This window comes from Megalopta genalis, chromosome 12, assembly GCF_051020955.1.
Source record: "Megalopta genalis isolate 19385.01 chromosome 12, iyMegGena1_principal, whole genome shotgun sequence".
NCBI classification, from domain to species: domain Eukaryota; kingdom Metazoa; phylum Arthropoda; class Insecta; order Hymenoptera; family Halictidae; genus Megalopta; species Megalopta genalis.
The window spans coordinates 6,426,683-6,439,844 of NC_135024.1; the positions used below are offsets into that span (position 1 = coordinate 6,426,683).

General features: G+C 47.4%; 1 long non-coding RNA gene across 1 annotated transcript; it reads left to right on the forward strand.

The window, feature by feature from the left end:
- Positions 1 to 5,349: 5,349 nt before the first annotated feature.
- LOC143260392 (uncharacterized) lies at positions 5,350 to 10,356 on the forward strand. Its single transcript, XR_013034538.1, has 2 exons — positions 5,350 to 5,887; positions 9,594 to 10,356. It is a non-coding gene; the product is annotated as an uncharacterized LOC143260392 (long non-coding RNA).
- Positions 10,357 to 13,162: the final 2,806 nt, after the last annotated feature.

The following is a 13,162-nucleotide window of genomic DNA, read 5'->3' on the forward strand; positions in this document are numbered from 1 at the left end:
ACAGCCCGTAAAACTGGAATTCGCATAAGAACAGAAAACATATAACATTCAACGTGCAAAATTAGCATACGCGATGATTTTAACTAATGGCAAATATTACAGGAAGAAATAAATACTTATCAACTTATCTCCTGTTTCCTGCAATCTTCGATCGAACGTATAAAAATGAACGGTCTATGGCTGCGCGAATTACCGTGACTTTAGAGAAAGGACGCGGATGGGAATCGATCGTCGGCTAAAAACTTTGCATTTGAAGGGGGTTAAAGAGCGCACAAGTCCTGCCGAACTTTTTACCGAACGCGGACCTATTACCATCGGTAATGGACGGCCATAACCCGAACAATGACAGCGGCGTGGTACAAATTCTTTCGAAGCGGAAAAAACCGAAACGCCCTGGGGGAATATAGACCGGCACAGTTGCACGGCGCTGCGAACGGGAAAAGAAATCGGGTATCCCGTGAAAGAGGATCTCTTCTAGCTGGTCGGACAGAGAGGACGGGGAAGGTGGAGCGCAATGGAGACGAAGGTGAAGAGAAAGATGAGGAGAAGAAGAAGAAGAAGAAGAAGAAGATGAAGAAGAAGAAGAAGAAGAAGAGAATGAGGAGGAGGAGGAGGAGGAGGAGGAGGCAGAAGCGCGGTCGCGGTAGCAATCGACAGACCCGTCATTAAAAATCAGTTAACCTCGCAATTACCGTGCGAGTCCGAGCCTATTAAGTGCGCGTAATCGGAAGAGACTTTTTTGGAATAATCGTTAGCAGCGAGCGAAAGAGCGCGGAGAAACGAGCTTGTAGGACTCGCAATCAGATCTGAGACTATTAAGGGGGAAAGGAGCGCTTTGTTTCGCTGCGAGGCGAATGGGAATAATGGGGACGGTGCTACGGATTCTTTAGGGAAAGGACACCGAAGAAATATGTGCGATACCGCGCGTCCTGAATGGGAAGCAGTGAACTTCGGCAGCCCCGGCGACTGCCTCGAGACCGCGTATCAGCAACGGCAACGGCAACGTAACGTAACGCCGCGCCGGCATCGGCGCGTTTATGGAGCTAAAAGATGGGAATGGAAACTAATAGCGGCCGGGGCAATCGATTTTGTACTCTTTTATTGCCGTTTTATGGTAATCTTTTTTTCTGTAAAAGGCACGGCGAAATTATATAATCGGTTCGGTTTCACAACAGCAGAATTAAACGAACGCGCGCTCGCGCGCGCACGCGTGCGCCGGTCTAAAATCGTTTGATACTCATTTCCCCGGGTTGCAATAAAGATCCCGGCTCGTGACGAGAATTTAATCTTTTCGAATACCGACCGTTGCGTGCGCGCCGCATCAAAATTCAAGGTCCACGATGATCACCGTTCTGGAAAACCGAACGGATGAGCGGCAGCCGTCTAATGTTTATTACAAAACTCGGCCGAGCCGAATGCAAAGAAGAAAGCGGAGAACACCTCCGTGTGATTTAATATCGCGGCGCAACCGTCTAGCCACTTTACCTAAACAGGACGTCGTCATAAATGTCCGTGGCTTCGAACGCGCTCTAAGAATTGTCCGCCAAAAATGGCCACGCGGCACGTAACGCAACGGGTTTCAGATAACCAAAAGTGGCTCCGCGGGTCGACATACGTCTTCGCCGTGTGATAAATAAGATTGCGAAGCGTTTAAATTATTAGGTGTACGAGTCGATAGTTCTCGGCTTTTTTTTACCAAGACGAGTGTCCATTTATAAATAATCAACTTGCTTTCCTCGAGTCCCCAATGCGGCGGATATAAAGATTTCGTTCGAATCGAAGCAACGACCGATTCGATTCAAGGGTCGAGGATTAATTTGTACACTTAATACATGATTTTCGTCGTACGTAGAAGCTACCGGACGATTCCCGAGACCGTGGTACCAGGTGATGCTCCTCATCGACGCGCGATCCATCCCGTATTCGCGGTTTCGCGTCACGTGTGGGCACGACAATCGCACCGGAAATGATTCGCGACTTTTTGCAGTCCCGGCTGAGAGATTTTCGCGTCGCTTGTTATCCGCGCGCGGTCCGCGCTCGCGCGCCAAATCCTCGCGCGGAGAAACACGCGCAACAATGCAACGGAAATCGCTCCTAATACGTTGACACCCATACACGTTATTACCTTAATGTCCGTCGTTGGCCGCAGTTCCGAGGGTCCGTGTTTCTGTTCCAATGGGCCATTCACGGGCCGGAGGAGAAGCCCGAAATCCGGTCGCCGGAATGAGCCATTGTGTCGCCACAGAGCGCTCGCGTCTGCTCACAAAAGAGTCGCCCGCTGCTACCGTGCGAATGTTGCAACACGACAATCGTTGCAACGATGCAGCGGCAGCGCCGTGACGCAAAGTAGAGCCGAAAAATGGTGCGCGTTAGGGAAGCAACCCTTGTTTCGCACCTCTGCAGACATGCAAAGTTGCCGGAGCCGAATTTTGCGACCCTCCGTCGGGCTACCTGTTTGCTAGGAGATTGTTTGGACGGGTCCGAGTAGAAACAATCGAACGATTTGCGCGCGTCGTCGCTCCACAAAGTTGAAAAGGTAGCAAGCTGGGCGACTGCACAGGGGCGACTTGTCGGTTTGCTAAGTAGCTTGTCGCTGCATTGACCGGATTTGGTGTCGCAGATGGGGGGTTCGCCGAGCTTCGACGGCGCGGAGTCACCGCGTGTTTACGTTCCCTTTTTGTTTCGGGAAAATGACACCGCGGCGGCTTCCAGGAGCGTGCGACAGCTTTTAGAAAACCGGCGAACGCTGTACCGCGGCGATCGCGGCCGGCCGAACGAGGAACGACGCCATCGGCCGGGTAAAAGAATCCGGCATGACGTGCCGGAGCGCGATTAATAAGCGCCGCGACAACCGGCGTCCGGTAAAAATCGGTACTTTACGGGATGTCCCGCGGGTGTCCCCGCGAGCTGTACATTCTCGCGAGATGCGTCAAGTTTGCACGGAGACGGCCGGTTCTTGGGGAAACGCGAAAGAGCAGGGACGGCCGGCCGGCCGGCCGCGTTATTAACGTCGGTACACAGGCCCGGCAATAAAACGAATTTCGTACACACGTACGTCAGAGTCAGCCGGCGGTATGCAAATGCCGGATGGGAGGTATAAAGCCGGCGAACGATAAAATAAATCGTTCGGGGCGCACGCGATTCGGTGCGGCTCGGTGCACCGCGGCGCAGATCGTTGCAGTGCGGCGCTCCGACTATGCGGCGTGCCACGGCAGGACAGGACGAGCGGGGCCGAGCGGAGCCGAGCGGAGCCACGCGGTTCGATATACATTTAAACGACATAGTAGTCGCACGATGAAACTTTATGGACGCTATTAAGCGGCGGGCACCGGCCGGAGGGAAGAGGCAGAGAGAGAGATCGGGGCCGATAAAGACGTTGTCAGGAGGCAGCTAGCCAGCGGGCTACCCTCTCCCCTCTTTCGGGATCGGTTTTCGAGGGTCGACCTCGAAGGACTTATATGCCCTGGACCATCATCGTGGCGTCCTAGCGCCTCGGCCTCGAGCGGCTCGCGCGCGCGTTAGTCAGGATTAGAAGGGCTCCGGGGGCCACCGACACGAAATTCGTTAGCGCGAGGATGTATTCACCACCACCCGGGGGGAGAAAAGGAAAGGGAACGAACGGCGGGAATAGAATGGCAGGAGTGAGAGACCGGAGGCCGGCTCTCGTCTCGTGAAAAGACCAACGAAAGGACGCGGCGCATTCCGAGAGATCGAAAGGAAGCCGCGAGGAGAAATATTTAGGGCTCGTCAGTATAATCACGCCGTTGGAAGATATATTTTATTGCCTACTCCCGGAGTACCGTACGGCCGCCGAGAACTAGCTGCTGGCAGATGCGACCGGTGCTCTCTGAACCTGCAACCATACGCCGGATAAAAACGTGTGATTCTCTCGATCCTCGATGATCTATGTCTCTTCGACGATGGAAAACTCCCGAACCCGGAACTATCGTACAAAGAGAGAGCAAGAGAGAAAGAGAGAGAGAGAGATAGATAGATAGAGTGAGAGAGAGAGAGGGGGGGATAAAGATTATTGACACGTCGTACGAGTTGTCGGTGGCTCAAAAGAATATCGCGGCTGACAGAATTGGGAATGTAATTAAGACGACCGGTTCGGGTAAGATTAATGAGGATGAAAGTATCTCCGTCGGAGATCCCGAAGCTAGTCTCGGGATGCCTTTTTTCGGGCGTTCACGGTTGTGTCACCCACCTAAGCAATCCATTTTTCGAATGTCCAACGAGCTTGCGAACTATTCGTTCAGTTCAATTCATATTTTCATAAAATATGACCGAAGGATTCGATTATTTTTCAAGAAGATGTTCGGAGACATTTCGTCGATTTGACGTTAAACGGAGCTTAAAGGTACTCGTTCAGGGTAAATCGTTGTGAAGTCTGATTAAGGAATCTTTATGCCGGAGCAAAAGGTCGCAGAGGAGTTTTTTGCGGGGCACGGAACGCATTCGTTCGTGCTTCGGCGCAGAATTAATGTCCTCCGAAGGATTTTCAGTGCACCGTGCGTTCTTTATTTTGACAGAGAGGTATTTATAACTATATCTCCGGTCTGGCCGTAATCCCTCACGTTAAATCCGATTCAGGTCACTTTATGCAAAGAAGGTTTTGCATAGCATTTGACGCGACGACATGCATAAGGACGACGGGACACGAGACGGTAATTCGTACGTGACGAATCGTTCGAATACCGATTTTTATCGTCAACTAGCAGTTACACGTTATTCTTTCACGCACACAGATGCGCAGCCTCGTCGGAACACCTCGAAGCGGCTAGGCGAACGAAACTGCGCACGTAATGCAATTTTATCATTATTACCGATCCGTGGACTCGTCTGCCAAAAGCACAGAGATGTTAGTAATTCTACGATACGTAGACGCATGCTTTATTTCGGATTAAATCTTAACGATCCGAAAACGATAACACCGTCTTTGGAATGCCACGCGTGTTTTTACCATTCCGCGTCGTCCGATCCACACATTTCGGTCGTGATCGTAAAAAAATCCGCGCACCAGCCGTATTATGCATAAGAGTCTCCATTTCTTTCCCCGCGTCGCGGGCGCCCATTATCCGACAATGGCGTAATAAAGTCGGATCATCGTTATTATTAAAATTAAAAGATACCGTAAATCTATGGGACCGAAAGATGCTGAAAAAGGAGTTCGTTTACAAGCGTCTGGCAAACATGCAATCACAGCCTTTTTCGTAGATCGTAAATATCCTCGGAATCCACTTTACTCGGGGCATTAAAGACCGCGATGATTAATGTCAGGCTTTTTCCAATAATATTATAATAACAGTATTACATCCTATTCAATGGCCACCGGACGCGGATTGATGACGCTATTCGATTACACATCGCGAAACGTTGTAATTACTCGGCGCGGTGCACGCGGCGCAGGGAATCGGTTGTTCATCAATCTATCGGTGAGAATCTATTAGCTCGCGGACGTCGTATTTGCATGTGGAATAAGCTGGGGTCGCGCGTGGTCGTCGCTCGTTGCGGCCGCTTGAGAAAGTCGAAAACCGAGGGGCCGGTAGGTCCGCGGCAAGCGGACGGCGGCACGACCGTTTCCCGAAGAAGGAGGATCGCCAGACAAGTGCGACGGAATCCTGGCACTGCTAGATGACCGGTTAAAGGTCTAGATCCTCGCGGCAGAGAAAGATGGACGGAGAAGGAGACCGGAGAAACTAGTTTCGTCCGCTTTGTCCCTTTCGGTTTCACGGCCACCCTCCACGAGATACGGCACGGCCGCGACGCGCCGCGGCACCGCTCGCTCGGCACCGCTCGGCACCGCTCCGGGTCTCACAGGCGTTAGGCACCGCTTTCGACCGCAAAACTCGTCCCGGACTTTGCCGCCGCTAATCGACTTAGCTCGGTAAGTATATCCCGTGAGTAATATCACCACATTAACCCCTGGGCCCGTCGGTTGCACGCATAAATAGAATCGTCTTTGGCCGGCGAGCGCGGATCCCCGAGCGCAAAGGGGCCCCATATAAATGCGTGTGCGCGAGAGGGGTCAAGTCCCTAACGCTAGATTGATACTTTACGCGATCGTGCCTAGGCACCGTGAACACGCGGGCCCGCCGCGGCGCGTGTGGTCCCCGCGGAAAACACGGGGATCGTTAGAGACCCCTTCCGCGACGGGGTACGCGTTACCCATACGCCCCGCCGATGAGTAATTGATTTTAAAGCGCGCGACACTTTATGCTTGATTCGCGAATTACACGCTATTCACGGCCCATGCACGCGAGACCGGCCCGGTAAACGGAGATTTATCGAATCGCGTCCGGTGAGAGAGGCTGCTCCTTTCGTTCTTCAACCCCGAATGCTTGCCGATCATAGAATTTCTAGCGATTTCCTTTTTTTTTTTTAGCACCTCCGTCTGTACGAACAACAACGTTATAATCTTGATAATATCAACGTTATGGCATTAATTATATGACATTAACATAACTCTATTATCATATAAATGCGATAATAAAAAGTTGTACGGTATTATTTATTATTACATGGTATAGTTGCGATAAATTACTTCGGGCACAATTAGATTTCCTTATACGGTGCCGGCGTCGGGGGTTAATAGATCTACGGTTTTATGTAGAGCCGCGATGTAAAATATCGCGGGCGATCAACAATTTTATGAGGATTCGATCATAAAACTTAAATTTCATGTTTTATCAAATTACTTGTATGTAGCGTGAGTTCTTTAACACTTTGACTGCCAGGCCGGCCATCGCAAAATATCATAACGTTGGAGTATTTTTTTTAATCGAATTAGAATATTGAACGGTTAGGTTGTATGACATTTTTAATATTCTTACGTTTTACGGATCGCGATCGAATTTGGAAGATCAGTGTACAAATTCATTTTCAAATCTGAGTAAATAATTTTGTTAATCACGCATCGGTGTCGTGACAGTCGAGTCAAAAAAATGTTATGACTATGCACTTTAATCCTAAACCTATCGAGCTGGTCAAAACGACGTGTTTCATGTTTTTTTATTTTAATGTTGTTGGAATTACAAAGACTTTTTCACAGAAGAGGAAACGTTTAAATAAAGTCTAAATTCATTCTTGACATTTTTACGAAGCGATACAAGCTTTGAGTTCTCCTGCTTGGTAGCACGAAAATGAGTATGAATAATCATAACATAATCGAATCCTTAAATTCTTCTCAAAATGTTCTGCAGTTTAATTATGACTTTAACAAAACCGTGGCTGTTTTTTGTCTTCGCCGCAACAGTTTTCAAACAGGCAAATTAATTTCTAGAAAAACAAAGTTCTCTTTTTTCTTATCATACGGTCAACCGTTCAAAATCATCATTACCACAGAGATCTAAATAAAACTATCGCTCATACGAATTCGTCGAACTACGAAGCATATTCCAAAGGGTTTGCGAAGGTGGCTGGAGGAGCAAGGGGTTTCTCGAAGACATTGTTTGGAAGAACGAAGCGAGCTCGTCAGTGCCCCGGCACGAAACGAACATCGTTATTATTTAAGCATACCATTAGAAAGTCCAGAGCGTCCCGGAGCGGCGCATTCGTTCGGACGCATTCAAATAATTCGCCGCCGCATGGGGCACGTCTCAATTACGGGTACCGCGCGCGGGCCCCGGTCGGGGTTCCAGCGGGGCTGGGACCACCTTGAAGACGTCATTAGGAAATGTCACAAATTGGTCTAATTAGCGGTGCCATTTGACCGGTAACGAGGACGGGTCCGTCGCGCAATTAGCTTTTTAGTGGAGAAGCGAGCGTACAAGCGAAGTGAAAATGAAAAACGGCGCGACAATTAGCAACGTAAAAGAGAATCCGCTGGCCGGCGCGGGACACGTCGATCGCGGAAAAACGTCGACGATTAGAGCCGTTAGAAAGGCGAGGTGGTCCGTGAGCTAAATGGCAACCGGCCGGTCGCTTTCGTCGGAAGTTGATTAGCGGAATTTTAGGATTTGAGGCACGTAGCCGGCCGACGTTTGTGCACCTATTTACCTGCGCCGCGTGTTTCCTTGAGGTCAGCCTTTTACGTAATCCTCCCACGCGGGAAACTGGCGCGAATCGGCGCAAACGAGTTTCGGTGTGGACTCTTGGCGCGGCGTGGCGGGCAGATGTGTCCGAGGATTGTTTGCCCCATGTGTATCACTGCCTCGGCCGGATGATTCATAGATTTCTTACTGGCTGGCTGGCTGGCTGGCTGGTGAGTTGCTGGCTTTCCTGCCGGTCGTCCCACATCCGTATCCACCACGCGCGGATGTAAAATTGCGCGCGGAGGAAACAGTGTGGCAATCGGGCACCTTCGCCGGGATTACCTCGCGCGACTGCCGACCCTGCAATACCCCGCAGCTAATACGAAATACATACATCGTGTTCGCGTCTCCGTTCGACGGACCAATGTCGCCGCCGTTGCACAGTTCAGATGTACATCGATCAATATTGTTGTGTCTATCACGATACGGGACATATTTGTTTGCAGAAAGTACTTGCTAGGATGCCCATTGATACGAATACTCGTACATCGATCATTTTTGTGCGTGATACTATTATGAAATAATTATATATTAATGATTTTTACGTATAATACAATTATGAAATAATGATATATTAATGATTTTTACGCATGCTGCAATTATGCAATAATAATGTCTCGATAACTTTCATGCACGATGCAATTATTCATTTCTATCCTCAATATTTTTGAATCTGTCTAATATTTCTTATAATCGTTTATGGCTATTGGAGAAGCAATAAGAATCTAAGGATAGATCGAGATTGTTTGGAAGAACTTGAATGTGGACTAAGCGGTCATCCCTGTCTTGTTGTTCGAGAATTTATAAAAATTCTGTATAATGGAAGATACTGAGATTTTTACCCTGTTTGTTTCTTCCAACGAATCCTAACATTTTATTCATTACCTGCAGAAAAAGATTTCACATCAACATATTTCAAAAACGGCAAAAAATATCGTGAATATATTATAGACTTAATATATTTTTTAATAAGCAACCGTACTTTTTATTTGGAATCTGCCTTGAAAATAAAAGGTTCGGATTTGTTTGATATATGGATTACAAGTGATTTCAATGAAATTGACGGTTATTTAATAAAAAATGTGGAAGGAAGATCAGACGGGAGTCAGCTATTTTAGATGACATGCGAACACTTGAGTCAGCGTTAAGAAAAGGGTTTGTTCATTCTTTATTATTATTATAATTTCTTAAAATTTATTACTGCTAATTTTATAAACAGTTCATGTATTATTAACTTTGTATCAAATTTATTAACTTCTTACATTCAAATGTTCAATATTCTCTTTTTAAAGTTATATTAAATCTTTGCGTTAATGAATACCGATACATCGTAACCAAAAGATTTTTACCACTCAATTTCCCTTGTGCATACTGCTCGTTGTCACGACCGTCGATGCAACCGACGACAAATCGTCGTCCCCTGATCGTTTCGTTGACCTATGTTCACCTGCTATTAAAGATTTCATTGTCCCAGGGAGCATCGCGATTTCGAACTCGCGGCCCTCTGGCCCGATCGAATATGTCGAACTCGACGGTTACTAAATTTCGCTGGTACCGCAGGAAAGATTGCTAGCTGCGAAGACGACGTCGAAGCCGACCCCGACAAGGAGGATCCTGAGACAATGGGCGGCCGATTGCGCAAGATCTCCTTCCGCTGCCGGTGCACCGTGTGTTCTCCGTGCACGAGCCACGGAGAGTGTCGCAATCCTGGCGGAGGCAGGATGTCGACGAGGCTGCCTGGGGCACGGTTCTATGCCCATGCCGATCCTGATTCCGTTTGGACATCCTTTTGGTCGCCGCGCCGCCGCCGCGCGGCCGGCCTCCTTACACTTTCAATTGCGCTGTTCCACGGAAACTTCTCGGCCCCTGCTTCAGGCCACGGCGACACACCGTCGAGAGGTCTCCTTCGCGTTAATTGATCGAGAACCAGCTGCAGAACGCGAATTGATGAATGGCAGATTAGATTGTCTTCGAGGATTGCCCGCGGTGGCTCATTCACTTTCTTTCGTCGTTGAAACAGTGGATGCTAGCAGGTTTCAATGCTGCCTGGAAACAGATATTTCTTTAATGGATTGATTCACAATTTGAGTTTTTATATAGTAAGTTTTATCAGAATAAATAATTTGGACATATTGTGATAGTTTCGATGTTTAGATAAGACCTGGCTCGATGCCTTTTCGCACATCGAATTACCTGTACCTTAATTAAGGTACTAGAAAAGTAAAAAAATATGAATTTCATGTTTTTATAATCTTTCAATTTTTAATTTCGTTTCTATCTTCTTGTATTTCTCGTATGCACTGAATAAAACAATGTCGTCGTACATGCTTCGCAATAATATATACTCTTAATTTAATAGGACGCATATTTGTTAAAACATCAAGTTTTGCGCAAAGGTTAACGATATGCAAAGTTCCTCAACCTTTGTCCGTACATTCAAAAAGCTTGATAAACAATATCTAAGGGGTTCTAAACACCGTCATTCGGCCGTTGGCAAATGTGTCCGCTATCCGTGAGTTATCATCTGTGCTCGGCATCCTGAGTTTCTCCGAATGGTCGTGACTTCGACGTAGGTCCGGCAGGACGGCGGTTTCAGCTAATATATTCGGATGATGGTCGAATCCGTCGGAAACCGAAACGACGAGGATTCGACGAGGATTCGACGAGGATTCGACGAGGATTCGACGAGGATCCGACGAGGGGGATGGTGGTGTTGGAACTGCAGGCACGAGCCTTCGTCCTAGATACGGTTCTAGACACGGCATTGTGCGCGCGTTCTTCTTACCTGGACCAATCGGCGGTGGCTTCCTCGCTGGCCGGTTGTTGCCGGTTACCGGAAGCAAACAGCGGCAGGGAGGAGCAGGCGGGGTGTGTAAAGAGGCTGCGTTTCCGGCGACGGAATCGACAAGGACGAGCCGGGACCTCGCGCCAGATGCATCCTTCGCTGCACAAGCTAGCGGTTTCTTTCACGAGCGCCGCTGGAAAACGGAACTTCGCGGCTCGTGCACACGGGTACCCGTGCGACCTGTCGTGACGATGCGCTCCTAACAATACGGATAATGCGGATTTTCGTAACGCTCCGAAACGGGGTCGCGAAGATAAATTGACTGACGAATACCGGCGAGTCGCCTACTCCTCCTCCTCCTCCTCTAGCCGGCAGCGCGCGTTTACCAACGGAAATGCTCGTAAAAGACAAAGATGGTACCCTATTGCGCGATCCCGCGCCACCAGGCACCCGTAATTCATCAATTACACCTTCCACACCAGGATAACATCGAAGCGATCCCGGCTGATTAAATGCGCACTCTGATTACGCGCGCCTCTGTGCCCAATCAGCGATATAATGAACACTCCACAAATATTATTTACTCGATTACATTAAACGCTACAACGCCGTTAGAAAGCGAGGAGATCAAATTGGGTAAACATGGTGTTACCCAGAAATCGTAGGCACTTATCGCAGGCAATTGTAAATTAATTAGAGAAATATTACAGAAAACGCCGACGATGTCCAACTAGAGTAGCGCTTGTACAGCAATTAAAATATACATATCGAATGGGAAGTACAGTTATAAAGATGTTCATAAATTGCTAAATGTCTTGGAACCGCATACGAGCATTACCGCACGGGTACTTTATAAGTAATAATTATGTGCGAACATCCTCACTTTCCCTTCTGCATTTTTAATTTCGTTTAATTACGCTTAATATTGCTTGCCGCTGGTTTCTCTTGAGGGGGGACACCACCCCGGGGAGTTAAGAAATAGGTAGCGTTTGAGAATTGTTTTTTTTGTCGGTAATTATTGAGTAACAGATTTAGTCTGTCTAAGAGAATGCGAATGCGAGCTTCGGAGCTTTGTTTTTCGATTTGTTAAAAATAAGGATCGTACGAAATTATTCGTCGAGTTTTGATAGATGTTGAGAACTGAACGTCAAAATTAAAAAAAAGAACGTTATTGATTCGTAAACAAGAAATTATTATTTAAGATGTAGCGTACGAGTTTTTTTTTCAAAAATTTTAATGATTGTAGAAATGGCCGCGGTTCGAAGAAAAAAACGCTATTTCTATCCCAAAAAATCAACTTTAAATGCTTATAAAAAATTAAATAATTGATATATCGAAAAAATCGTAGGCTACTTTGTAGAATACTCTATGCAGAGTTTCTCTGTAAAAATTGGCGTAAATCAGATGTATAGTTCCGGACATTACGTGACGAAATCGTTAAAAAATGTTATTTTTATAAAAAACATAAAAGTTTTAAGATAACCTTTATCTTTGATCAAGTGAGATTTTCTAATCTTCAATCGCTACATTGACGTAATATTCTGCATGCTTGGAACTTTAAGAAAATGAAAAAAAATCTCCATTAGCCTAAACAAAAAATATCCCTTAACTTGAACGCGAAATTGTCGATTTTCCATTGAATTCGATTTACTCTGCTTTCGGTTCAGTTTCGTTAGAAAATATCGGACCGCATTCTCGTTGATCCATTCTGGAGACGAAATATTGTTTCAACGAAGACGAGGATCACCGTAGAGGTGGGCCCCCGCTAGCTCATGTATGTAAAGACCCGGTAAGCGCATATGCTCGTTCACCCCGCGCTAATGAAGTAGACCAGACACCGGCAAGAAGCGGGCCCGGTACTGCACTACCGGGGCGTGGCCGCATACATGAATACGAAAAGCGTGGTCTCGGAACGAGTGCACGGCTCGTTTCAGGTCTGTCAAAAACACCGGGCATAAGAGATTCCCTTGTGCCACCTCTGAGCGATAGGCCAAAGAAAAGCCCCGGACGTCTCCTACATGGGCCGAAGGAAAAGAGAATGCGAGCTGCATTTACGAGCGGTCATCCGGTGTTCCTCCTAACGAGCCCAAAACGCGAGATGAATAATCTGTGGAAGCCAGCTCCGAAGTCGCTGTGTTTTTACTGGCTGCTAAGCAGCGAGGTGAATTCGACTCTTCGTGGAGGCACAATTTCCGATGTTGCAGTTCATTCTATTTCCAGCAATCAAGAGTTACGTCTTCGCGTTTAACACGACACGCTGACAGGATTGTGAATTTATTTCGATCTTCCTCGAAAATTTGAGCAACTTTGAACCAAAATATGTGAAACCGCGCGTTTGGACCGG